This window comes from Hemicordylus capensis, chromosome 5 (assembly GCF_027244095.1).
Source record: "Hemicordylus capensis ecotype Gifberg chromosome 5, rHemCap1.1.pri, whole genome shotgun sequence".
Lineage (NCBI taxonomy): Eukaryota > Metazoa > Chordata > Lepidosauria > Squamata > Cordylidae > Hemicordylus > Hemicordylus capensis.
Genome location: NC_069661.1, coordinates 248,979,092 through 249,006,771, shown reverse-complemented (window position 1 = coordinate 249,006,771; position 27,680 = coordinate 248,979,092). Strand labels below are relative to the sequence as shown.

Sequence of the window (27,680 nt, the reverse complement as noted above, 5' to 3'; positions counted from 1 at the left end):
TAATCATGTGGGAGTGGGGCTAGTCAGAAAACATAGTCCAAACTGACCTAGTATTTAAAAAGTTCTCTGAGCTTTCTAGAAAAAGGGAATATGTCAAATCAGGTTACAGTTCTGCTGTAGATCTGCCCCAAGTCACTGCCTGAAGGGTATATTCTAGCCACCCTTGATGTACATGTAACTGCTGGTCCAACAGACCTGCAGTTTGTCTCCCAGTCCCTCACCAGTCTCCCAGGCAATCGTGATCTGTAGACTGGGAGACCACACAGGGGATGGAATTAGCTGTGTGGGCTTTCCGCAGCCCTTAAAGGAAAGCCATGCCAGCCAAAGGGTTTTAAGGAGTGGGAAGCGTTTCCTTCCTTAACTCTGGTTTGGGCAAGTTGTCCACACCGGATGACAAAGTGGAGGCTCCTGGCCCTTGGTTTGGTAAGTGTAACTTACTACAAACCAAGGGTACATTCTGAGGTTGGGGGGAGGAATAGGAACCATGGTTGGGTCTAAGAACCATGGTTCTGATTATTCAGAAATCACAGAGGGCCAACCTAAGGTGGGTTTGCCTAAGGTTTCCCATGACACCCCAAGGAGGCCAGTGACTTTCATACTATGCAGCGCCCCACCTATGGAAAAGTGGGGCACACACACTAGTTCGGTTCAACTGCAAAGTTGTTCATCACTGCTGCTAGCAAATGCAGAGTCTCCATCGCAGCTAAGGATTCTGTCTGGACTGGAGGATGCTGCTCCATTTTCCTTGTTACGCAAGTGCTTGCACAAGCAGACCAAAACTACACGGGGTTGCACAACTTTGAGCATCCCCTCAGCCATGTGACCTTTTTGCATGTGTGCATCTTTGTTAATCACCTCTGTGCAACACACTGCACAGTATGGATGTCAGGGCACAGATAAAAGATTGGTTATAAAACCACAATGGTACACAGTGTTACACGTACACTATAGCCTAAAGAATGTGAAAACGAATATGACTGATATTTATGACCAATATTTATATACAACAAATATTTATATACTGCTTTTCAACAAAAGTTCCCAAAGAGGTTTACATAAATATAAATAAATAAATAAAATGGCTGCCTGTCCCCAAAGGGCTCACAATCTAAAAAAGAGACACAAATTAGACACTAGCATCAGGTACTGGAGGGATGTTGTGCTCAAGATGGATAGATAGGACCAGTTGCTCTCCCCCTGCAAAATAAAGAGAATCACTACTTTTTAAAGCTGCATCTTTGATAGGTTAACAGGGGACAGATCAGTTAGCAGGGGACGAATCCACAGGCCGTTTGTAACAAGTTTCCTAATTTTTCATCAAATGTTCTGTTCTTTTAGAACATCTTGGGCCATTTCCTGACTCATTCATTTTGATATTCAGATATTTTCTGAATTAAGTGTACTGAGCAATCCATTTCATCCCTGTGCAGTGTTGAAGCATCTGTGTTCTACAGGCATGGTTTTCTCTTGCATTTCCATTACTTTTCACTGGCAATTGCAATGATTTAAAGAAAGATGTTTAATGAACAGGGACTGGGAGCAGAAACAAAACATAACTTCCTATCTTTCTGCTTATTAGGCTGAAGTTCTCATAGCTACAGAACTTTTATGCTCATTATTATCTCCATGTTCCCTGATCTGTGAATATATGTGCCTGTTATATGAGCATGATATAAAATATCCATGAGCTATGGTTCTTTAAGAGATTGTAACAATCCACTTCTCTTTCTTCCTACCTGTTGCTCTCTGCTTTCTCTCTCTCCTGCTTTTCTCTGTTTTCAGGTGCCTGCAAGGAAAAAAACATGTTTAACTTCTCCATTCAGATTTGTCGCTTAACACCTTCTTCATAGTGGTGTTAATTCATTACAATGGAGACGTCTCCCTAAAAAAAATATTGTTCAGTTTGCATCAAATGTTATTATAACTCACCTGGTGGTGTTGGTTTTGCTGAAATCTGCACATATGCAGCTGAAATCAAATTCCTATTCCAAATTCCTATTTGGCCTCACTCTCAAAAACAGACAGCAGCCATGCTGGCTCTGTTGCAACATCATCACTGCTATATTTCTGGCTCTGCTGCAACATCATCACTGCTTTATTTCTTTGAGGCCTGGTCATGCCGCATATGAAGAGTGATGTTTTCTGCCGTGATCTGACCAAAAACAACTGTAATTTTGAAAAATCTACAACTGTGATTTTGAAAGGTACAATTGGTATATAGTAGGGATGGACACAAACTGAGGAAGGTGCCCAAACCTGTTTGGACAAGGTCCGAACCGGTTTGGTGCTGCAGGGAGGGGAGTGGGAAGCAGGATCCTTTTTTAAAGGAGAGCCGACCCTTACCTGCTCCCTGCCACTGTATGCAGCTTCCTGCTGTGATGGCACTTGTCCCAAGACCCCACACATGGCACACACCAGCACACACATGGTCTCCGGGGAGTATGCCAAGAATCTGGGGATGACCTGCATGTGGCGACACATGTGGCAGCATCACCCAGATCTCCTTGTCTCCACTGCCAGCACTAATGTGCCTGCAACAAGCACTGACATGGGCCGTGCGAAGGCTTTCTTGAAGCTGGGGACACTGCCAATCAAGCAGTGGACATAGGGGTCGGACAAGAAGCATCCTTGTCATGTGGACCCATGTCTCCTCATCCACCTCATAGGAGGGTGGTGATGGTGCGCCCTCTGAGCATGTGCAACCCACACCCAGCAGCAGGGCGGGCAATCCTTCTCCTCCCACCCCTTCCCCTTCTTCTTCCCAATCTAGCAGCATGGCATCCCAGGCAGCAGCGGCAATGCAGCAGTTCAAGTTAGCAGTTAGTTCCTCCCACTAAATCAGCCCAGTGGTTTAAGCAGGTGTGCCTTGGTGCCTTGCCCGGTGTGCAGGAAGCTTAGCCTACCAGGCCCCGCTCAGCTGCTGTGCAATGAGTTGCCTAGTACTTGGAGGAGTCTGTGAAGGAAGATCCAGAGATGGACCGCGGGCAGGAGGCCCAAGGTTAAGAAACCCTGATGTAGTGTATTAATATTCCCCAAACCTCTTCTTTTTGTAAATAGCACTTGTGTTATGAATAAATTATATATATTGCATTAATATTCTTAAAATTTCTGCAATAGTGAAAATAAGATTTCTGTGCTTGCAAGTCCCTATACATGGAGAAGGTGCAGGGTCAAAAGTTCATTCTTGTTTTCCTGTAGATTCACATTGGGTTTAGCAGTGTGACAGTTGATTTTATTTTTTTAAGGGGGAGGGATTTTTAAAAATGGAGAGCATTTTTGTTTGTTCTAATTTATTTTATTTTTATTTATTTATTTAATATATTTTTAAACTCGCATCTCTGGGCAGTTTACAACAAAGTAAACAAACAGAAAAAGTTAAAACATTAGTTAAATGACAACAGAAACATTAAAACATTAGTTAAAACAAAATAAATGATACAGAAAAACTTAGAACATTACAACAATTTAAATTTCAAAACAACATTTTTAAAACAATGTTAAAACTATTAAAACAATATTTAATTAAATGCCTGGGTGAATAGATGTGTCTTTAAACACTTTTTAAAAGTTGTCAGAGATGGGGAGGCTCTTATTTCCTTTAGCTTATTAATTGCAAACCACCCTGAGCCATTTTGGAAAGGTGGTATATAAATCAAATAAATAAATAATACGTAATAAATAAATTTCAGCAGGGAGCGTGTTCCAAAGCTTTGTGGTAGTAGTGGAGAAGGCCCATTCCTGAGTAGCCACCAGATGAGCCAGTGGCAAATGCAGACAGACCTTTCCTAACGATTTCAATGGGTGGTGGGGTTCATGATGAAGAAGACATTCTCTTAAATACCCAGCGACCAAGCTGTTTAGGGCTTTATAGGTTATAACCAGCACCTTGTATTTTGCCCAGAAACATATTGGCAGCCAGTGTAGATCCGTCAATATGGGAGTAATATGGTCTCTCCTAGATGACCCAGAGACCAACCTGACTGCTGCATTCTGAACCAGGTGTAGTTTCTGGACTACACACAAGGGCAGCCCCACACAGAGCGCATTGCAGTAATCCAGTCTGGAGGTTACCAGCATATGTACCACTGTTCTGAGGTCATTTATCTCAAGAAATGGACACAGCTTGTACATCAGCTGAAGCTGGTTGGATGGCTAATTGGATGGCTTAAAAACCTTTGGGCCAGAAAAACTGTATATATTGCGTGTGTTTTGAGAGGGATGTAGGTAAAATCCGCAGAGTCCTGAGAGAGAGAGTCCTGAGGGAGAGAGTCCTGGAAGGAGAACACAAGAGTGTCTGCTGGAGTGAGTCTGGAAGTCTTCTAGAGTGAATCCAGTGAATCCATGCAGAGAGTGAGCAGCCAGCAAGAAGAAGAGAAGCCTTCTAGCTGAAATTACTGGAAGAGAAGGAAGAGCCAGGCTGGATTGAGCCCCAGAGCTGTGCTGTAATCAGAACAAAGAGTCTGCCCAGCTAGCCCGAAGCTGAAAAGTTAGAAAATACAAAAGGACTCTGAGTAGGGAGCAGTACAGAGCCAGGTAGTGATTATGTTTCTCCAGCTTTTTATTTTCCCTGACCTGATCTGTAAGTCACTGTTTTGAGTTTGTTTGTTTTTTCTGTAACAGAAATGTTTAATTGAACAAAAGATTTTCTAAAAGTAAACTTTCTTGTTATTAAAAAAAAATAGAAGCTTGTTGATTTGTCTCCACCCCACATCTATAAGCCTTTCCAAGCTACTGAGGGTTTTTTTAATGTTTGATAAATGTGAAGGGCTGTTGTAGTGGACCCAGCCTCACTAAAAGTCCACTTGGTGGCAGTGGTAAAATGGTTAGGAGGAAGAGAGGGCTGCTCCTCCACATGTGGTGGTAGCGGTGGGATCTGTCACCCGTGGTAGAGCAGTGGCCCCATCTTCCCTCATGGGGGTTGCCTGGGCACCCCAAAGTGGGTTTGGGGGCAAGGCACATTGGACCACAATGCCCCCCTCAACCCCCAAACCAGTGGAGTTCATACTTATTTTTTAAGGATTTGGTGGTGGTGGTTTTTTGCATGCTTTCTCTTCTCTCAGTGAATGAGCCCCACTGGGAAAAATCCACACACTGCTTACTACCTGTAAACTGTGTGTGGATGCTTTTTCTCAATGGGACTCTGTAGCGGATTAAAGCCTTTGTCTCACAGGAAACTCATGTGAGGGAAGAAATGCTGGATCAACCCTGCTGAGCTGCCTGGCTTGGCTTTCCCTAAAACTCTTCTGTACTATATTGACAGGTTCAAAGCTGCCACCGCCACCCCACTTATTGTCAGAGCTTGAACCTCCCTGGACTTGGGGTGGAATCCCAGAGGAATGTCTCCTTATTTTGCTGTTAGATAAGTAAAATGATCTTCCACGTTCAAGCCTACACATGGTAAGAAAACTGATAGCTGTTGAATGTTTGAGGACATGCTTGCACCAGAGAACTCCTCCTTCACCCACCTCCCTTTTCCTGAGTTAAAAACCAATTCAGAGAGGCTTGTAAAAAGAAAAGAACTAAAAAAAATGGTTTATTCATTTACTACAGACTGCTTGCGTCTGAGACTTCTAGCTTTCTTAGACACAGTTAAAGATCTTAGTAGGATTACAAAAATAGGTTGTCTTAATGCACATTTAAATGTTTATAGTCTTTTGCAGCACCCTAGGTAGAATGGGCATAGGCTAGTGTTTCTTATTTTAATTACGTTGCAGGTAATCAATACTAGAACAGTATCAGGGATATACAAAGCACACACCAAAGAAACAGAAATTCTCATGAAAAGTCTGACTAAACAAACTTTTCCCTAGACTAAACTTGCCAAAGACAAAGGCCAGGCTTCCTTTTCCCTGAACTCACCAAACTCTGGTTGAGAATACAAGCTTCCTGCCCTCCTATCTTTCAAGGAGCTGCAGGATTATCTTTCCTGCAGCCATCCCAGGCGCGGCTTGTGAACTCACCTCTGGAGGGGTGGCAGCAGGTGGCTTCTTTAACTGTAAATGGAGCCGGTGCTCCATGCCGCCCAGCAGCCCCCATGGCGAGGAATTGCCTCCGCCACTCACCTGGCCGCTGGCAGGGGCTCGTCTCCATGGGAGCCAGGTGAGTGGAGCCGATCCCTGCCGCAGGGGCTACTGGGTGGCATGGAGCACCGGCTCTGTTCACAGTTAAAGAAGCTGCCCACTCCCCCCCCCCCAGGTGAGTTCACAAGCCACGCCTGAGCCATCCCCCATGGCCACATGTCTTCCTCTAACAAAGAACTCTCTTCTTCCTCCCAACAGTTCTCTAGGACCCATCCACCTGTTGTGCTGATTATCTGAGCCCTGAAGTTCACCAGCCATTCAGTCAGGACAGGGTTCACTTCTGGTTAACTCTGTAGGGGTAGGGGTGGCTGATCACTACAGGCTCTCATTCACTGAGAGAGATAACTGTAAAGCGGGCAAAAATAAAATCCTTAAAACCATGGACCCCAGCAGCTTGGGGTTCAGCTTGGGGCTTGAAGGGGGAATTGTGGCCCAATGTACATTGCCCCCAAACCCATTTTGGGGGACCCAGGCACCTCAGATCCCCATTATTCCCTATGGGGAAAATGCAAAAAAAAAAAAGGGAGGAAAAATCTTCAGAAAATCATTAAATATTTCAGGAATGTTTGATTGCTTTGGGGTTTGGGTGGGTGGTAGGCACACATGGGTGCCCACCACCCACCCCAGTTTTGTGCCCCTAGATGCTATGCATAGGTAATAATGGGCCAGTTCGAGTCCCCATTATACCCTTTGTAGAACCTTTTAGAACCTGTTCGGGTTGGGTTCAAATTTGAACAGATCCAGAGGGGCTCAAGCAAAACCAAAGCAAAACCTTCCTACCTCAGTTTACACTTGAATTCAAACTAAACCATCCAAACCAGTTTTGTGCACATCCCTAAGCCCACCCCCATCCCAATACAATAGCCCTCAACACCATGAAGAAGAACTTATTGATGCGAGCAAAATTTTCTGGGGGAGGGGAAGAGTACCTTTGCAGGCATAATTACAAGGCCATTTAAACTGTTGGTTTTTAATTGTTGTGGTGGGTTTTTATGGGGTGGCGGGGTTCCTTTTCATTTGCTGTGCTGTTACTGTGTTTTATCTGCTGCTTTTATGTTGCAATTTGTTTTTATACCATTTAATCTTATTTAATATTATTTTATTGTTAAACATTGTGTACCTCCTTTGACATTGTAAAATGAGAAAAGGGAATTTTAAAAATAATTAAAATAAAGAAAAGACAAGTTTATGGACTGTACAGCTTCCTTACTTCTAGGAACTGGGAGCTTCCTGCACTGTTCCCTCTGGGCTTCCTCAGAGAATGGATTATTTCCTGAAGCCTTAAAAAAATAGCCCTTAGGAGCTTCTGTACAGGTCTGTGATTCATTTCCAGGACTTGGGCAAAAAAAAGAAATATTTGCCATTTTGTGCCGTTTGCTGAGCTGTGCAATATCCTCCTCACTAAGCATGCAAACTGATATGAAAAGCAAAACTCATGAAAATTCACTGAGCTCTAGTTTACACTACAGGTTACATCTGCTTAAGAGGAAAAATAGCGCATGTCCAGGGAGAAGCAGTTATTGGCCCTGCGTCAGGGCCCTTATGTGAACAGGTTCGAAGAACCCGGGCTGCCATGTCTTAGGGGCCATGCCTGGCACCCCAGCCACACCCCTGCACCTGACGTCAGAAGCAGGGTGTGTGGCAAAGATAGTAAATGGGGCCACACGCCCCATTTTGAAGTAACATTTGCTGAGTGCTGGGCTCCCAAGGTGGCTGGGATGGCTTCTCCCTCCTTTCAAAAGCAGGGAGAGGCATTCCTGGCCAGGCTGGGAGCTCGGCGCTGGCTGAAAACTCTCAAAATTTGCCTTGCGGCTCCATTTTTGAGAGGTTTCAGCAAGTGCTGAGCTCCCAGCCTGGCTGGGAAAGCTTGGGAATGGCCCCAAGGTTCATTTGGGGCCTCAAACTGAGATGTGTAACCAAGATTTGAAGTTGGCTTGCCTACTATGTGTTGCTCCCACTGAGAAATGCCTGAATCCACACTCTTCGCATACAAATAGGGACATGTTTGGCAGGTATGTCTTCATGAACCTCTGATTCATTCTTGACCTCTGCAATTGGAAGCAATGGCTGTGAGGTGGTGCAAAGCAGGCTGGGATAGCAGCCAGGGCCTCATTGGGAAGCTCAGACAAGTAGCATACCTTTGGCTCAACTCGACTTCATCCAACAAACCAAGATATGTGACCATTTACAGTGCCAACATCAGGTCCATCCACATATCAGGCTGGGGGTACCTCAGGTTCTGCATTACATGTGAACCTGTCCTTATGCTCAACTTCAAGTCCGCATTAACTAAATTTGTAGAGATTTAGCGAATGTGGACTTCAAGTCCAGACCTTCTGACCCTAACTCCAACTTACATGCATTAAGTAGAAAATATGAATAAGGTTCATACAACTGACTGAACATAAATAACTGTATATGCATAACCTCATGCATGTGATCTGGCACTGAATACACAGAACGTACAGAGGTGAGCAGCTGGGCTATGGGTGCAATCCATTTCCCACTCAGAAGCTTCATGAAAGTCAACGAGGCACTTCACACAATTGGTGTGAAGCACCTGAGGGGGTTCTGCAGGGAGAGTGGGCTAAGCCCTCTCTCTCTGCAGACGAGCAGCTGCTCATAGCTGGGCGGCCAGATTGGACGCCCACACGACTGCCGGCTCCATCACGGCGCTGACAGGGGCGGTGAGGATCAGGGGTCACGTGGCCCCTGGAAGTTCCAGGATGTCCCACGCGAGCGTGCAGGGCATCCTAGAGAGACCTGCGAACCTGGGAGGCTGCTTGCAGCCTCCCAGTGGGGGTCTTCTCATGTGTCGCCATGGCGCGGAGCCGTGCCGTGGCTGCACACAATCAGAAAACCCGGGTTAGTGGAATGCTCGCTCTGCTAACCTGGGCTAAGTGGAGGGCTACTTTGGCGGGCTCGCTGCCAGAGAACCACTGGGCTCGCCCATGAGCCCTCTGGTTCTCACGATGGGGAAAATCTGGGCTGGGCTTCTTTAGCCCGGTTTCCCCCCATCGTGAGAATAGCCTCAGTATGTAGGTGTGAACAGATCTAATGAGCCAACCCTAGTCTCTGGATCACTTGTGAAAATGCCTTAATTCATCTTTATTTCTTGACATACCTAGCTTGCTTTATTGTAACCCTCAGAGTATTTTAAAAAGAATATTCTCGTTAAAATCCCTAAAAATCAACACATCTTAGCTATCTTTGGAAAGCAGAATCAAGTGCTCTTTCAGAAAGGCAACACTCATTGTCTGTTGGGCTTGCATCAATTAAATAGAAATTAAATTTTCATGCTGGAAACAAAAGTCCCAATCAACAACAATAACCCAAAAAACCCACAACTAATGATTTGTAGTCACTGAATCTCAAGAGAGAAACAGAGAGATTCGTGGCCCCAGCATGCTTTCTGCTATATTTGTGTTTGTTTGTTTGTATGGTAGCTGTCAGTTGCAGCCTGGCAGGTAGGGGAACCCAGTGGGAAGAGAGGCGGGACAGAAGAATGCAGCTTAAATTGACAGCAAATTTAAATTACTGAGTGTTTTTTTTTTCCATGTGTAGTTTTATTCCCTACTCTGCGACAAACTGCAAAGATTCCAGCGTATGATAATTTAAAAACCTTTGCTTCTTTCTTTCTTTTCTTCTCCCCCTTTTTTTTGGTCTTCCACTACTCTTGAGTCAAGGATAATTGAAAGAGAAACCTGTAAAAGCAACATTCCTTGAAGTGAGTTGCGGCTGCTACGCTCTGGTAAGAGGAATTTAATATTTCTTTCTTTGTGTGTGGGGTGTGTGTGTGTGTTTAATCCTCCTGTTTTTCATTTATTTCTTTGGTGCTGGAAACCTTTTGTATATCTAGCGCATGCCAGAGTGTGGTTCGCTTGCTATGGGTGGAGGGGAAGGAGGGTTTAAGATGTAATGAAAAGGTGTAATTGCATGATATATGACCTTCTCTTCGTACTTAAAATGGGTAATAACAGCCTTCATGACTGCCTCAGTTATGCTCTGTCTGGGCAAATTCACAGTTCTCCCACCAGAAGCAGTGCTGGGAATGTCTCAGGATGACAGGAAGGACTGTATTGGTTGATCTTGATTGCATTTCCACACTCCTGTCACAATGGATACTTGAAGTGACGTCCCGTCTATCTTTTTAAAGCATTGTTAGCATTTGGACGAAAGGATGGGGGAATGTATGGCAACAGTTTTTGGTGTGGCATCCCACTGTTTGCCAGGCAGGCAGCATGTTAAGCCACTCAAACTTTTAGAAAAAATATATATATTTCTGGCTCGGCTTATGGCTTATTCCTGGTTCGGCTTATTTCATGTTGTTGGTGGTGGTTGATGTGTAGCGAAATCTTTCTCTAAGAATAACTGAACTCACCCTGGTCTTGAGTTAAACAGAGAGGAAAGTGCAAAACATGATTTTTTAGGAATAATTTTGAGTTTTGTGGAAAATGTTAGCATGATATATCAACAGAGTCCTGGTGAAGTCTGCTTTTGGTGCTGAGGTAACAGCTTGAGGTGTGTTTTGGTCACATGAATAGATTTTATTCTAGCTTCGTGGTGCTTCCATGAATGTGGTGGTCCATCACTTCCATGTTAGTTTTATCTATTTTGTACTTTTCTGGAAATTTGGGGAACAATTTGGCAGACATTGTTTTGAACGGAGCTGTAAGAATTATACAAAATTTCCAAAAGATACATAAATGTTTATTTTCATCTGTCAACTTGAGTACAATGGCTTAGCACTGGGTCATATTTGAGTCCTTCTACTTTAAGCTGATCAAACTTTTTCCTTTTGATAAATTGTTGATAAATATATATTTTACATGCTACAGTATATTTCACACGTAAAGTATGTGGGCAGTTTTCAGACTTTTTATAGTGAACCCTTCCCAGAGATGGCTTAAATTACTTTGGCATTCAATGTGGAAAATCAAAATGGTGGACTCCGTAGTAACAAAATAATTGCTGGCAACATTCCTCCCTTAGCTAAATAACATTAAAAAAAACCCTGCCACCTAAGAAGCTGTTTTATTCTGTTTCCTAGTTAGGCCTGTGTTGGCCTCCCTAAAAGAGGCCTCCTAACATGCCTGATGAAACCATGTAAACAAAATATGGGTGTTCCTGGCTGACACCCAGTCTAACGAAGCACATGCACAATATACAAAGTTGTGCTACTACAAGGATATTGTGTTGCTACACAGTGTCACAAGGATGCTCAAAGCTGTTGAGCACAAATTGTCTCACCTCACTGTGAAAGTTCAAACATCTTTGTGCCAATGCAACACACTAATCTAGAATGCAAGCTCCTGAGCTAGCACAACAGCCTTGTACCAGTGGAATGCCTTTGTGCAAGCACGTCCTATATGTGGATATTAGCCACCATGTTTTATTTCATATTCAAGCAATGATTATGATTGTTTGCACACGGTACAATCTCAGAATAACAGCAGCGTGAAACAACATGGAAGCCACTGGAATATTGATTGGGAGTGGCGAGCAAGGGCAGCTGAGGTGAGGGCCAAGAGCTGAGGCGACATTTTGCCAAGCATTCAGATATCATTGAACATTAGAAATTCACATTTCAAATATTTCATTTTTAGAACTGCACTTTTGAAGAGTCATGCTCTAGTGTATAGTGTGTCAGATTGAGAAAACTTGGGCGTAGGTTTTCTCCATCTCCATGAGGCTCACTCAATAGCCTTTGTCAAGTTCCTGTCTCAGCCCCGTTTAGTTATTGTGAGGAGTAAATCTAAACTGGCATGTCATCCAGTTCTGTAGTCCTTAGGAACATACCAGAAGATGTATGCACTGCTCTTTTCTGTAAATTGCAGGGTCACATTAGACAAAATATAAGCAATAGACCACATTTGCTCTCCAAGGTCTTATCAAAAGAGTTCCGAGTCCAATTTCCCTCTTCTTCTTTTCTTGTCTCCCTTGAATCTCTTTCAGACTCTGATCCCTTCAGAACACAAGCCTGTCTTTTTTTGTGCAAAGCACCATGTATGTGCATGACATAATACTTATAAAAACAATGTTGTCATCTTCATCATCACCACCACCATCCCGCCCCGCCCCCAGTTTGGTCACAAGCTTACTAAGGTTGTCTTGGCAGATGTTTTCTATCATTCCTTGTCTCTAAATGGAAATAGTCAAAATTCCACAACAGTGGAATAATTCCACGATATTCATACTGTGCATAGGTTTTCTACATTAATCACAGTGGGTCTGTCATTGTATTTTGAAGGGGGGAACTCTAATAAAGCTTTAATTTATTATTATTAATAATATGTATTAAATAATAATAATAATAATAATAATAATAATAATAATAATAATAATAATAAGAAGAAGAAGAAGAAGAAGAAGAAGAAGAAGAAGAAGAAGAAGAAGAAGTCATCAATGAAAAACAATTGGAGAAAATAACCAAATACAAGGACCTTCAGATTGAAACTGAGAGGCTCTGGGAAAAGAAAACAATAGTGGTGCCAATAGTTGTTGGTGCCTTTGGTGCAGTACCAAAAGAACTTGAACACCATCTTGACACCCTGAGCATCAATAAAATTACAACACATCAACTACAGAAGGCCATACTATTCGGGACAGCATGAATACTACGGCAATATTTTTAAATTCTTCTTTAGTTATCCTAGACCCTTGGAAAGGGCCCAATAATTAAAGTACCAAATCCAGTCAATAACATCTGGTAGACTGTGTGTAAATCACATAATAATAATAACAGTTCCACAGTTGTGCCACACAGTTACAGAAACTGCCCTGCAGCATTGACTTCTCCACTGCAATGTCACCTTCCATTAAAAAAAAATAAAAATCTATGCATCAGCCACTGTGTGCGGGTGAAATACCTAATACTTTGAAAGTGTGCGGGTAATACCTAAGTGCTTATCTCTCTAGCAGGGAAGCCATGCTTCCATAACCTGTGCAGCTCTTTGCTTCTTTCTGTATGTCAGTATACAAATGTTGAATACGTTATACAAACTGTAAGAGGTCCTCTCCCTTTTCTATGGTGAGGAGAAGAGCTGAGCACCCAGCCTACCCTAAGTCCTGGTGTTTGAGCAGTGAAGTTGGCCTTAAAAATAGGGGTGGGTCTATTGCACCCCCTGCTTGTAACCACCTTGGCCTGTACCTGTCCTCTTCAGAGCAAACCTATTGTTCTCCCCGTATTCCTTGATAATGTCTGAATGTCCAAGCTTCCACTTCCCCAGTGCATCACCCACTGATGACCTCATCACTTTGAATGAGTCTCTCATCACAACCAATAGGCAAATGTAAGGAAATTGCAAAAATACTGCCTCTGCATAATTTATCACGGGTCATAGATGTTGATGCAAACTTGCTTGATTTGCACAGTTTCTGCCAAAATATGCTCTCTCTCTCTCTCTCTCTCTCTCTCTCTCTCTCTCTCTTTTCTTGCTTTGCAAAATCAGGATGACAAACCATTTCCAACACTAAAAGTGTTAAGACAGAACAGGCATCAATGTTACCTGTCTACTCCAAGCATATTGAGCCAAATAGCTATACTTGAAAGACAGAAATCCTGCCAGAAGTATTTGCCTCCATTAAGACTGTACTTCTAAATAAAGCAGAAATTCCACCTGGCCACAACAGGGGGAAAGGTGCAACAGTGTGGCCCACTTCAATGATTCAGTTGGAACCACCTCTTCTCTCTATTGGCAACCATTCTACCTGGCTGCCGCAGAGAGACAGGTGTTGAGACAGCATGGCCCCCTTGAAAAAGTTAGTACCTGAACTGGCTTGTTTTCCTTTTTCCTCTTCTCTTTCCATCCCCTTTTCCTTTTGTGACCAGACCTGTATCGTTTTTAAAATTTACATGTAGAACCTAGAACATTTTGAGCTCATAAGGCACTGGCGGCATTGGTGGTGGTGGTGGTGATACTACAAAATTTAACAAAGGTTATTATTTATTGGCCTAGTTCATGCCATCATTCTAGGTTTAATGTGGGTTACCAACATTAGTGTGATTGTGTGAACACACAGCAAGTGGTTTAGGGCCCAAAATGAATCTAAGATTTCTTCCTTCAGATGGGTTCACACAGCCATGGTAATGTTGGTAACCCACATTAAACCTAGATTTGAATGGTGATATGAACAATAATCAAATCAAATCTCCTTATTCGTTCAGCGACCAGCACATGAACCATAATATTTTACTGTATGCTTTCTCACACTAAGCAACTCCAGACTTCTAATACTCATATTATTATAAAAGTAAAACTGATAAAATTGATTTGGGTTTCAAAGATAAAATGGTGAAAAAACCCTACTTTCATCAATTTTCTGGCCTATACTATAAGTGCTAAAAATTGCCAGAAAACTCATAATAATTCAAACAAACCCACCTCAAATCTTTGTGGGAAAGTAATTTTTTATAGATTACACTTATAGGAATGGCAAACAAATAAGAACACTGAAAAAGGTAATTCCTGTCAGGTAAAGCTTCCATTACTCTTTCCATAACTAGTTTGAATTATTTTGTGATTCGTTCATAACAGTACAAATTTACTTTGCACTAAAATGACAGTTGAATCGGTGACTCAGTTTTAATTTTAGCAGATATTTTTTGTGAATTCTAATCATAATAGTCATGACTCTTTTCTGATGAGGAAAAAAATGGTATTTAAACCTTTCACCCAGCATCTTTTGGTGTAAAAAGTAGTGCATTCAGCTAATTTAAGTTGCAGGATTGTTTATGCAAAATGTGTGGCCTAACCTTGAACTGAAGGCAGGCGTGACAAGTCTCCATGGATCATATCCCAAACCAAAGAATAATGAACTTCAGCAACATCACCATCATCCTCTTTATTTCAACATCTTTGAAATCACGCCTTTGCTGAGCTTCAGCGATGTGACCCTGTTGCTCACACTGGATGTTCTGGCCCCCAGTTGACCACCCTTAACACAAAAGTCCAGGAACTGAAATGTATTGTTGTTTGTCCTAAATATCCAAATAACTGAGGAAAATATTGCATTTGTTCATCTAGCTGCACCTCCTGCCTTTCAGACTTCAAGCTAATAAAGACAATTTAGGAACGCCTGCAAAATGGGCTTGACAAAGTCAGGGGGAGCAAGTGAATTCTAAAATCCTCTCCCACAACAAGACACAACTGGCAGCCTTACTTAAGCAGCATTCAAGAATGAATGAGCAATGAAAACACTCTGCCGCTTCTCAACCTAGAAGAACGGTCGCCCCAGACCCAGTGCCAGATGTTAAGGCTGCAGTGAATTGCTTTGTTGTAGTCACAGGTGAGGTTAAATGTGAGCCATTTAAACAGCTGCACCTATAGAAGAGCAGCTGGGAGTAGTAAGTTAGGGCATCGCATATAAGTTATGTTTGTCAGACCATTGTTCTATCAAGGTCAGTACTGTTTACCCTGGCTGACATCCAGACTAAGGAAGCATTTGTGCAACGAACAAAGCTGCACTAGTACAAGAAGATCACATCGCTGCATGAAATCACAGGGATGCTCAAAACTGTGATCTTGTACAGAAGTTCCCTGCAAAAGAGAGAAGGTGTGCCACAGATTGCACAAGTGTGATGGTGGAGTGGGGGGGGGGAGAGATGGGGCCATATCAGAGAGACAGAGCATCTGTTTTGCATGCAGAAGGTCCCAAGTTCAATCTCTGGCAACATCTCCAGGTAGGGCTGGGAAAAGCTCCTGCCTGAAACCTGGGAGAGCTGCTGCCAGTCAGTGTAGACAGTACTGAGCTAGATGGACCAATGGCCTGGCGTGGTAGGAGACAGCTGTTTATGTTCCTATGTTCCATATGCTTGTGCCAGTGCAACACCATTCTGGAACACAAGTGCCAGACTTAGTGCAGTTGCCTTGTGTTAGGCAACTCATTTGAACAAACACTCTGTTCATCTGGAAGTCCACCACTACCTAATCCCCAACTAACTGACCAAAAAAGCACCTTTTAAAGTGGTGACTCCCATATAATTAGCAGGAGGAGAACAACGGTCCCGGTCCAAACCGGGCACATAATCCTTCCAGTGGTTGCTGGTGCCTATCATATGTTTCTTTTTAGACTGTGAGCCTTTTGGGGACAGGAAAGTATCTCGTTGATTATTTATTTTTCTATGCAGCCTGTGTGGAGCACGTTGTCGAAAAGTGGGATATAAGTATTTGTTGTTGCTGTAGTAGTAGCCACTAACTGGTAGCATCTCACGAAGGTTTCCAACCGAGGTCTTTCCTAGCTCCATTTGGAGATGCCAAGGATCAAATCTGTGCCCTTTTGCCTTCAAAGAAGGTGCTCTGCCACAGAGCTATGGCCTCTCTCCTGGGCCCTGCTAGAAGAAAATAGTAGCACATAACTCCATTTATTTGGATTCTGCCAGTGCTCGCAAAAGGCAAACTATACTTTGAGGCTGTTCTCACGATCAGTCAAGACTTGGCTACGGCAGCTAAGCTTGAGCTTGGCTATCCGCAGGAACCCACAGGAGCCAACCGGCTCTCGGCAGCAAACCCGCTGAGGGAGCCCGCCAGTTTATTTTTATGTATGTATTTATTGAACATATTTTGGGATACAACCAGGCCAAATCCTGTGCTTAAACAAAGGATAACGGACGTAGAGTGCCAAACAGACCTGGGCAGGGTCCCAAACTTCCCCACCGCATAAAGTTTGGGATACTTCCCTTCTCCCGCTGCGTATCTGTCATTGCTGGAGGTCCCAGCCCATAGGAAGGCCTTCCCTTTGGCACACTGACATGTCCTCCCATCAGAAGGCAGGTTCTAGAAGGCAGGTTCAGGAAGATGTCACCTGCAGAGAGAGTATGTCCTTGTGACACAGGGCAGGCCGAAACCATGGGGCACGTTCTGCTCTTGTGTCCCTTTCACAGAGAAAGTCGTACCAACCTTATTCTGCCAGTACTCCTCAGGAAACCTGGTCACTCAATTTTATATCTTGTGCCAGCCCTTGGATGAAGACCCCACCATAACGCACAACACTGTCCAGTTCTGGGCCACAGCATGCAGGATCTGCAGGGCCATGACAGCTTGTGCCTAGGGGGACCGTGGGCTGAGCCGACAAAATTCAGCCTTAGCCTCAGCTCTCACATAAGCTATTGTAACCCATAAAGCTACTTTAATTGCATACTTTTAATTTTTTTCCCATGAAATTTTGAACACCCTTAACTATTTTTAAGTACTCTGAAGTACCCTTCTGGCCCACTGTTTACTACGATGTAGACTTCTCTCTTGTAGACAGTCTTGGTTTTATTTTAAATTCTATATAATAAACATTTTAAAAAAATCTCTTCTACCTTATTACTATCCCATATTTCTATAGTTTCATAACAGTAGTTTTATATTTTATACTGTCTCCCATCCCCTGCTTGTATCTCATGTATTCTGTTGTACTTATGCTGGTCTAAGACCAAATAAAGGTGACTGATTGATTGAACATAGAAACATAGGAACATAGAAAGCTGCCATATACTGAGTCAGACCCTTTGTCCATCTAGCTCAGTATTGTCTTCACAGACTGGCAGCGGCTTCTCCAAGGTTGCAGGCAGGAGTCTCTCTCAGCCCTGTCTTGGAGATGCTGCCAGGGAGGGAACTTGGAACCTCAGATGCTCTTCCCAGAGCGGCTCCATCCCCTGAGGGGAATATCTTGCAGAGCTCACACTTCTAGTCTCCCATTAAAATGCAGATCTTGCTTAGCTAAGGGGACAAGTCATGCTTGCTACCACAAGACCAGCTGTCCTCTCCCAGACCCAGACATATTTGTATACCACCCAAAACACTGGGCAGTTTATAACAAAACAATACAAATAAATAAAAAGGTTAAAACATTACAATAATGTAAAACAATGTTAAAACTATTAAGACAAACAACAAACTATTGAAACAGTATCTAATTAAAACAGTATCTAGTTGGCCGAGGTTACGAGATTGAGTGGTCCCTTAGCCATGTTTCCTTGACCATGCGTCTGCACCGGCTGCTTTCAGCCATTGCTAACCCACTGATGGGCCCCTGCCCATCTCTGGGTGGACCCTCACAATGCACCGCACACTTGCGTGGTGCATTGTGGGATTTCTGGAGGCCGGGATGAAGCAGCAGGAGAACCCAGGCATTTGCGGGGGGGGGGGTAAGTTTACCAAGACCACCTTAAGTGGTGCAGTGGGAAAATGCTTCAGTAACAAGCAGAAGGTTGCCGGTTTGAATCTCCGTTGGTATGTTTCCCAGACAATGGGAAACACCTGTATCGGGGAGCAGCGATATAGGAAGATGCTGAAAGGCGTCATCTCAGACTGTGCGGGAAGAGGCCATGGTAAACCCCTCCTGTATTCTACCAAAAAGAAAATCACAGGGCTCTGTGGACGCCAGAAGTCAAAATCGACTTGACGGCACACTTTACTTTACCAAGTTTACCAAGTCGTGCCCTCGCCCTGCCCTACCTGCCCGGTTGTGAGAGCAACCTTTTTGTATTTTACATACGAAGGTACATACAATTTATTTTAATAATAATAAATAATAATTTATGGTATGCTCTTGAAAGACAATCATTGGGCTGTATGAGTTAATATTGCACCATACAATGCATAATAAAATGAGGTGTGTGTGTACACACACACACCTAATACACTAAAAAGCCTTTAAAGGTTAACAACTAAAACAGCCGAATAACATGTTGACAGCAGCAATAATGCCAACCCTGCTTTTTAAAAAAAAAAATTAAAAAAACAACCACACACACCTCTGGTAACACTCATTTGAAACAAAGCCTTTGTTTTCACTGCCTGTTTAAAAGCAGTTAGTGATGGGTCCAGGCACACCTCTCTGGTTGTTATGAAATGTCCAGAACAAAGACTGTTAATGGACATTGTTGCTTTGGGGCAATTTAATCTCGAATGCTTCCAAGAGCTGTCCATTAATTATATGAAGCTGCCTTGTAATCAAGCTCAGAATTGTTTGTACTGATAGTCAGCACCCCTCTAAGGTTTCAGACAGGGGTCTTACTGAACCTGCAACTTCCAGTAGGCACAGCAAGTACCCTACCACTGAGTTACAGCCCCTCCTCTCTGAACACTCCTTGCATTTTAATCCCCCATCTTTCTCTCTCAAACCTGAAATGGTGCCCCAGTGGCCAGCTCCAATGTTGGAGCCATTCTGGCACAGCTTTGGGACCCAAGAGGCACACACTTGTCACAGTGTTCAGTGCTGTCCTTGGACAAGGAAGGAGTTTTTCTTTAAAAAAAAAAAAGTCAAAAGTTCTGGTCAGAATACAGAGCTAGAAGGACCAATGGTCTGATTTTGGATTAGGCAATGCCATTTGCTCAACAAATAATTTCCAAGGCCAGGGCTTCTCCAACTTGTATCCCCAGATGGCCTTCAGCCATCATAGTGGGGGATGATAGGCACTGTAGTCCAACAATATCTGGGTACTCACATTTGAGAACTCTGCCCAATGCCATCTCCCCAAAGAAGATCCATCAGCTCTTCAGATCCCTAAATTCAAATATTTGTCTGCCAGAGACAATTCAGAACACCCAGCTTTTCCCCAGCAACAGAGATGTTGGTTGATATGAATGATATGGGTGAAAAACCAAGAAAAATGCAAACCATTCCCTGCCCTGCAAAAGACCTGCTGTACTCAGTAGCCCTTCATGATGTCCAATAGCTCTGAAGAGTAGTGGTCCTGAGCTGCTTTTGCCCTCTCCAAAGACTAAGGCCCAGTTCAGACATTTACTCAGGAGGTGCTGTAATTCTTATGGTAGAAGAGTGGACTCAAACACCCTCTCCTTATTATGCAGCGTGAAATTGTTATTTAGCAAAGTGCCACGGGCCTCTATGTCCAATGGCCTGTTTCTTATTTATTTATTTATTTATTTATCATATTTAGCATATTTTAATACCACCCAAAACATAAATTCTCTGGGCGGTTTACAAGACAAAAAAACCAAACCAATCAAAAGATTAACATATTTCAACAATTTATATTATAAAAGTTAAAAATATTAAAACACAATTAAAACTATATCTAATTAAAAGCCTGGGTGAACACATGCATCTTGACTGCCCTCTTAAAAGTTGTCAGAGATGGGAAGGCTCTTATTTCAGCAGGAAGTGTGTTCCAAAGCCTCGGGGCAGCAATGGAGAAGGCCCGTCCCTGAGTAGCCACCAGACGGGCCGGTGGCAATATTGCTTTTCATAAAACCTTAACCAGGATGGTGGGTTTCTTCCCAACAAGCAAAAAATCAGCAAATTGGCCTATTGGTTGGGTTGCCATTCTTCCCCTACAGCCATCTCTGGTGGAAGCGATTCCTGAATTTGTTTCCCCAAAATTATTCACAATAGCAAGCTATTAAAATCTACAGAATTGCTTTTAATAGTTGTCTGGTGGCGGGTGCCGATTGCTGGGGATTCTAGGACAACCCTGGAGACTGGCAAACTTAGCCGCCACCCAAACTGGCCTTATTATAAAGCTTCGCTGTCAAATATTCCTACATGTGCAGTGGGGGCACATATTAAGAGAAGAGGGGCATGTGTGTTAATTTTGAATGGCTGTAAATGGCTGCTTTAGCCCATTCAGTGCATGGATCAAGCCTATAACTTGCTTAGTGGCTGCTGGTGTTTTTTGGTTTTTTTTAAGGGTTCAAAAATAATGCAGTACTTCAGAAGACATTTCATAATTGCCAGGTGCTTTGGTGACAAAAAGTTGCATTTAATATATTAAGTGTTATGACTATGATTACTGTCATTATCCTGCCTTATGGAATAATTACTTATTGACCTTGATGATCACATTCTTCCTCTCATTATAGTTTCCATTTTCTCACTCCCACAAGCTGTGTTGTGTGGGCAGAGCCCCTCAGGGCTACAAGTGTGAGCCACCCACACAGAACAGCTTGGGGGAACAAGACCTTTGGTCTGGTTCCATTTTTGAAAGGCGTTGCAAATAGGTCTACTGAAGCTTTAAAGCTAGCTTCTCTGTGTTTTGAATTTCACCTCTTTCATCTTTGCTGCTCTGAAACATTTAAAGTGGAATTGGGAAATAAATCATTCGAAATCAACGCAAACCTTATTGAGAATTGTATGCCAAACTATGCTTACCTCTAACTGTTAGGAAGAGAACCCCCGCCTTTTAAGATCTTAGGTTGCAAACACAAGGATTATTCACGCATTGGGCTGACTCAGACAGGTGGCCCTCAGCACATGCAGGAAGGATATGCTCACACCATGAGTGCTCACCAGGGCTGTCCTTAGGCCATGGTAAGCAGGGCAACTGCCCCGGGCCCCACTCTTTTAACTCCCATTAGAATTAACTGGAAGGGGGCCCCACACTGGCTGATTAGCCCTGGGCCCCACGCCCTGCCAAGGCTCTCTAAGGACAGCCCTGGTGCTCACACCCTTGCTCTTCCCAAAATCATGAGGGGGACAGTTTGTTTAATCTAGTGTTAACACAGTGAGGTGGGTCTCATGATCCGTGAGACCCACTTTTGCCAAAACTTCAGGAAGAACAGGCTAAGCCCGCTCTCCCCGCAGATGATCGGGGCAGTAGCCCTGGGCGGCCGGATTGGCTGTACACACGATTGCCAGCTCCATGATGGAGCCGGAGGGGGCTCGGGAGCTCGGGGGCGCACGGCCCCCAGAAGTCCCAGTATGCCCTGCATGCACAGGGCATACTGGAGAGACCCCCGGAGCCGGGAGGAGGCTTTTTGCCTCTCCTCCGGGGGTCTACTTGTGAGTAGCCGTGGCACAGAGCCACGCCATGGCTACTCATGATCAGGGAGCCTGGTTTTGCAGAGCGCTTGCTCCGCAAACCCGGGCTAAAGGCAGGGGCACTTAGGCGGGTTTCCCGCCTAGGAACCACCGGGCTTGCAGCTGAGCCAGGTGGTTTCCATGACCGGGAAAAATCAGGCTAGGCTTTCCTAGCCCGGTTTTCCCCGATCGTGGGAATAGCCCCAGTGTGTGTGGAGCAGGGGTGGGCAGACCTTTTTTGCCAGAGCTGGTGGAAGCAGTCACAAATTGGTGGCTTGAGCCATGGGTGTAGCCATAATTGCGCGACCAGGTTCAACAAACCCGGGCCACCGCCCCTCAGGAGCCACGCCTCAGGGCCTCAACACCTCCCCCCCGCATCTGACATCAGATACAGGGGGTGCTGGTTTAGCTCCTGAGTGGGGCTGTGTGGCCCCATTTGGGAGTTAAATGGCTAGCCCTACATTCTCAGTGTGGCCAGAAGCAGCTCTCCCTGCCTTTAAGGCAGGGAAGAGCTGCTACTGGCCACGCTGCGAATGCAGCGCTGGCCTGGATCTAACTCCCAAATGGGGCCGCAGACATCGTCTCAAGCACTAGCAGAGCCAGACCGCGGGCAGCCCGGGTCCGGCCGCCGCAGCAGCCCCGCTTGCCAGACACCCTACGTCTGACGGACATGGGCCGCCTGGCTCTGCTAGTGCTTGAGCCAATGAGCCAATCACAAATGGCAACTTGCCGAAAAAGTTACATCAACAGAACAAGGTATTTAAACTTCAAAACTATTGAATTGAAGGATAATTTTGTGGCAGGGCAGGAGCGATGTGTGTGTGTTTGTGTGTAAGAGGAGCTGCTTTGTGGGGGAAGAAACTAGAGAGCATTTAATAGGAGATAAAGTAAAAGCAACCCAAGGAAAGAAAGCTTAAAAATGGCACAGCTATGCCCTGTCTCAGCCAGCCAATCAGATCTGCAGTATTGGTTGGAAGGGAAGGAGAGAGAAGCAAGCTCAAATGTCTGGAAAGCAACTTCAGGGAAGCCTAGTAGCTAGCAATAGCTCCCAAGCCACCTAATGACTGCATCTAATGAAAAGGAATGGTTCAGACAAACTGCGTCCTCCCCTGAACAATTATGGAAAGGTGCCCTGGTGCATTGGAAGATGCAAAACACATCAGGAGATGTGAAGGATGTGAGCGCTCATGGAATGTGCATGTCCTTATCACATGTGCCAGTAAACAAAGTATCATCCACACCTATGTATGCTGTGGTACAGATGGGGCACAGTTGCAGATGTCTGTACATGTCTACGCATATCTGTGTGAACGTGCAGAAAATTCATTTGAAAAATCAACATGGGGACCGGATTGCTCAAAAATGTAGAGTGCAAATTGCACGTTGAATGTAACATGTACACTGTATACACAAACAAATGTGTACAAATGGAACAAATGTGTACCCTGTACCAAGGGCGTAGCAAGGTTGGAGTGGGCCCAGAGACAAGATTTTAAAATGTGTGCCCCCCTCACTGAAGCTCAGCTCATGAAGTAAAGAAAAAAATATTTTTTTAAAGGTTTTGTAAATTGTGGACGATGCAAGACATTTAATGGTACTAGAGAAAGACATGCTGTTCAGGTAGCTCCAGGTCTTCTCACATCAGTTTGAGAGGATGAATATAACTGGAGGAAGCCCGGGCAGGTACGTGGCTGGGGGAGTCAGTCATGTGACTTGCCTCTGGGGAGGCCCCCCAAGGCAGTGGGCCCCCAGACAACTGTCTCCCCTTGCCCTATTATAGTTTCGCCCCTGCACTGTACACAGATTGTACAGATGATTGATATAACATGTAAAACCACACACACACACACTTTGAAGAAATTTCAGCTCCAACTTTAGCAGATTTCCCCATGGCATTTATAAGTACTGAGTGATTAAGGTGTTAACCATCCATGCTGTCCTTCTGAGCATATCAACCTGCCTTTGACTGAGTCAGGCATTTATTCCAGCTAACTCAGTATTGTCTACACAGACCAGCAGTGGCTGTCCAAGGTTTCAGACAGCGTCCTGCCCAGCTCTGCCTGGAGATGTCAGGGACTGAATCGGGGACCTTCTGCGTGCGAAGCAGATGCTCTGCCACAGATGGACAACCCTTCAACAAAGGGGAGGAGATCCAATGAATGAGAGACATTTACAAAAATGCCTGTATCACACACTTCTTTGCACATGTTACCATATATATCCACTATAGCCCGATTCGGAGATTATGCTGTACACAGAAACGTCTTAAATAAATAAATAAAAATAAAAATCTGTTCAAGTCGCAGCATTTATTTATTCATTTGAAATATTTCCATCCCACCCCTCCTTTACAATACTGCTCGCAGCCACTCACAAAGACAATAAAACAATCAGGACGCATGGACAGGTTTGTCTAAGTGTCTTGTTACCAGAACTCCTCCAAGGTGCTGGCTAGACATCTCAACTACGCTTTTGGCTTAAAGTGGGAAAATTAGCTTCAATCTCAATTTAAGAAAGTTTGGTGTCAGTGGCACAGGGAGAGTGCCAGCGGCCTCTGCCCAGCCTGCCACCAGTGCCCCTTGCCATCCAAGCCATGCCCCGGCTGGCAGAACACCCTATTTTTTGAGCAGCCTCAGCCTGTGCTAAGCTCCCAAACTGGCCAGGAATGTTTCCCTGCCTTTACAAGCAGGGAAAAGTGCTCTGACAGCTGCAGCGCTGGTTTTAATTTACTATTTACTTGCCTATGGGGCCGCACTGCCCTATCAGCAGAAGTGACCATGCCCCCTGCATGTTTTAGATTGTGAGCCCTTTGGGGACAGGGATCCATCTTATTTATTTATTATTTCTTTGTCTAAACCGCCCTGAGCCATTTTTGGAAGGGCGGTATAGAAATCAAATTATTATTATTATTATTATTATTATTATTATTATTATTATTAATAATAATAATAGTCGAGAAGAAAGATATAGCAAATCAGTAGTGATATAGCAATGGAGTTTGGACTAGACAAGTGTGCTGCATTAATAATGAACAGAGGGAAAATAACAAAAACAGAAGGAATTGAACTGCCCAATGGAAGCAAGATCAAGAACCTGGAAGAGAAAGAACCTTACAAATACTTGGGCATTCTCCAGGCTGATAACATCGCACACACTGAAGTTAAAAGAAAAATTGGAAGTGAATACATCAGGAGAGTTCGAAAAATCCTCAAGTCCAAACTCAATGGCGGGAACACCATACAAGCCATAAACACCTGGGCTATACCTGTTATCAGATACACTGCAGGAATAATAGACTGGACCCAGGCTGAGCTAGAGATGCTGGATCGTAAGACCAGGAAAATAATGACCATCAATAATGCTCTACACCTCCGCAGTGATGTAGATAGGCTATACCTCCCTCGCAGCTCAGGTAGAAGAGGAATGCTGCAAGTCGATCAAACAGTAGAGGAGGAGAAAAGAGGCCTTGAAGAATATATCAAGGACAGTGAAGAAGATGCACTTCAAATGGTCAATAACGCGAAACTATTCAACACCAATGAAAGAAAGCAGGCCTACAAGAAAGAACAAGTCAAGAACCGAGCAGAAAAATGGAAAAATAAGCCCCTGCATGGTCAATATTTGCACAATATAAGTGGAAAATCAGACATCACCAAGACCTGGCAATGGCTTAAGAATGGCAACTTGAAGAAAGAAACAGAGGGTTTAATACTGGCTGTGCAAGAACAGGCGCTAAGAACAAATGCAATAAGAGCAAAAGTAGAAAAGTCAACCACAAACAGCAAGTGCCGCCTTTGTAAAGAAGCAGATGAAACCGTGGACCACCTGATCAGCTGTTGTAAGAAGATCGCACAGACTGACTACAAACAAAGGCATGACAAGGTAGCAGGGATGATACACTGGAACATCTGCAAAAAATACAAGCTACCTGTAGCCAAGCATTGATGGGACCATAAAATTGAAAAAGTTGAAGAAAATGAAGATGTAAAAATATTATGGGACTTCCGACTACAAACAGACAAACATCTGCCACACAATACACCAGATATCACTGTAGTCGAGAAGAAAGAAAAACAAGTCAAAATAATCGACATAGCAATACCAGGGGATAGCAGAATAGAAGAAACAGAAACAGAAAAAACAACCAAATACAAAGATCTACAAATTGAAATTGAAAGGCTGTGGCAGAAGAAGACCAAAATAATCCCAGTGGTCATTGGCGCCCTGGGTGCAGTTCCAAAAGACCTTGAAGAGCACCTCAACACCATAGGCGCCACAGAAATCACCATCAGCCAATTACAAAAAGCAGCTTTACTGGGAACAGCCTATATTCTGCGACGATATCTATAACAATTGACAATAAAATTCTGGCATCCCAGGTCCTTGGGAAGGTCTCGATGTCTGGATAAAACAAACCAGTCAATAACACCTGTCTGACTGTGTAAACAAGAAATAATAATAATGTCTGATGACAGATGCCGGGGTGTGGCTGGGGGTGGGGGGAACCCATGAAATGGTGGCTCTGCCCCTGTTTGGTGTATTTGAAAAAATGAAGAAGCGTAATTACAATTTAAAAGAATTATTAAAGGTAAAAATGGGAATGAAGCAGGCAAAAAGAGAATTTGGTTAGGCAAGACAATCGAAACAATTTAGCGGAAGTTCTAAACGAGAGTCTTAGCAAAGGCATGTAGCAATTTGGCTTGAGTTCCCAATCAGAACCTGCTTAGAGGCCTGCAATGCAAATATGAGCAGGGAAAAGAGGTGTAGAATCCAGGGGAGAGAGTTGTGGTATGCAAAGATAAGACAGTTGGGTTGAATCAGGATTACAGGGGCATAGCTAGGGGAGAGGGGGCCCGTGTTTAACCCTCTCTCTGGCGGCCCCCCAGAGTGAGGGAGATAATGAAGAAAATAGGGAGTGGTGGAGCTGGAGGACCCTCAGGAGCTGGGGGCCTGGGTTCTTTGAACCCTTTCACTCAATTTTAGCTACACTCCCACCCAATGGCGCAGTGGGAAATGACTTGCCTAGCAAGCACGAGGTTGCCGGTTCAAACAAGGTTGCCGGTTGATGGATGATCTCCAATTGGGAATGGACAGAGGAAGTGTGACTCTGTTGGTCCTTTTGGACCTCTTGGTGGCTTTCGATACTATCAACCATAGTATCCTTCTGGGGTGTCTGAAGGGGTTGGAAGTTGGAGGCACTGCTTTGCTGTGGTTCCGCTCCTACCTCTCAGGCAGGTTCCAGATGGTGTCCCTTAGAGACTGCTCTTCTTCAAAATCTGAACTTTTGTATCGTGTCCCTCAGGGCTACATGTTGTCTCCAATGTTGTTTAACATCTACATGAAACCACTGGGACAGATCATCAGGAGATTTGGTGCAGGGTGCTATCAGTATGCTGATGACACCCAAATCTATTTCTCCATGTCAGCATCATCAGGAGAGGGCATAACCTCCCTAAATGCCTGCCTGGAGTCGGTGATGGGCTGGATGAGGGATAACAAACTGAGACTGAATCCAGATAAGATGGAGTTACTCATTGTATGGGGTCGGAACTCAATTGATGATTTTGATATGCCTGTTCTGGATGGGGTCACACTTCCCCAGAAGGAACAGGTACACAGTCTAGGGGTGCTTCTGGATCCAAGCCTTGTTACTTAGGCCAAAAAATGTTCAACTTAGAACATCTTATGGCAGGGATTCCTAACAGGTGATACTAGAAAAACAGGGAGCTGCTTTCTACTGAGTCGGATCATTGGTCCATCTAGCTCAGCATTGTCTACACAGATCAGCAGCACCTTCTGCAAGGTGGCAGGCAGGAGTCTCTCTCAGCCCTATCTTGGAGATGCTGCCAGGGA

The 27,680-nt window shown here is 44.1% G+C and overlaps 1 protein-coding gene and 1 long non-coding RNA gene across 2 annotated transcripts in view; one reads left to right on the top strand and one right to left on the bottom strand.

The window, feature by feature from the left end:
- Positions 1-978: 978 nt before the first annotated feature.
- The window catches only part of LOC128326685 (uncharacterized), a 56,384-nt gene continuing 29,682 nt past the window's right edge, over positions 979-27,680 (bottom strand). The window contains exons 2-3 of the long non-coding RNA XR_008308198.1: positions 1,737-1,786; positions 979-1,197 (exon numbers count right to left, since the gene is read on the bottom strand). This is a non-coding gene — a long non-coding RNA (uncharacterized LOC128326685). The remainder of the gene's footprint in view (positions 1,198-1,736; positions 1,787-27,680) is intronic.
- Positions 9,441-27,680, top strand: part of CELF2 (CUGBP Elav-like family member 2) — a 914,911-nt gene continuing 896,671 nt past the window's right edge. Inside the window, exon 1 of the mRNA XM_053253977.1 lies at positions 9,441-9,831. The gene's annotated coding sequence lies outside the window, so the exon portion shown is untranslated. The remainder of the gene's footprint in view (positions 9,832-27,680) is intronic.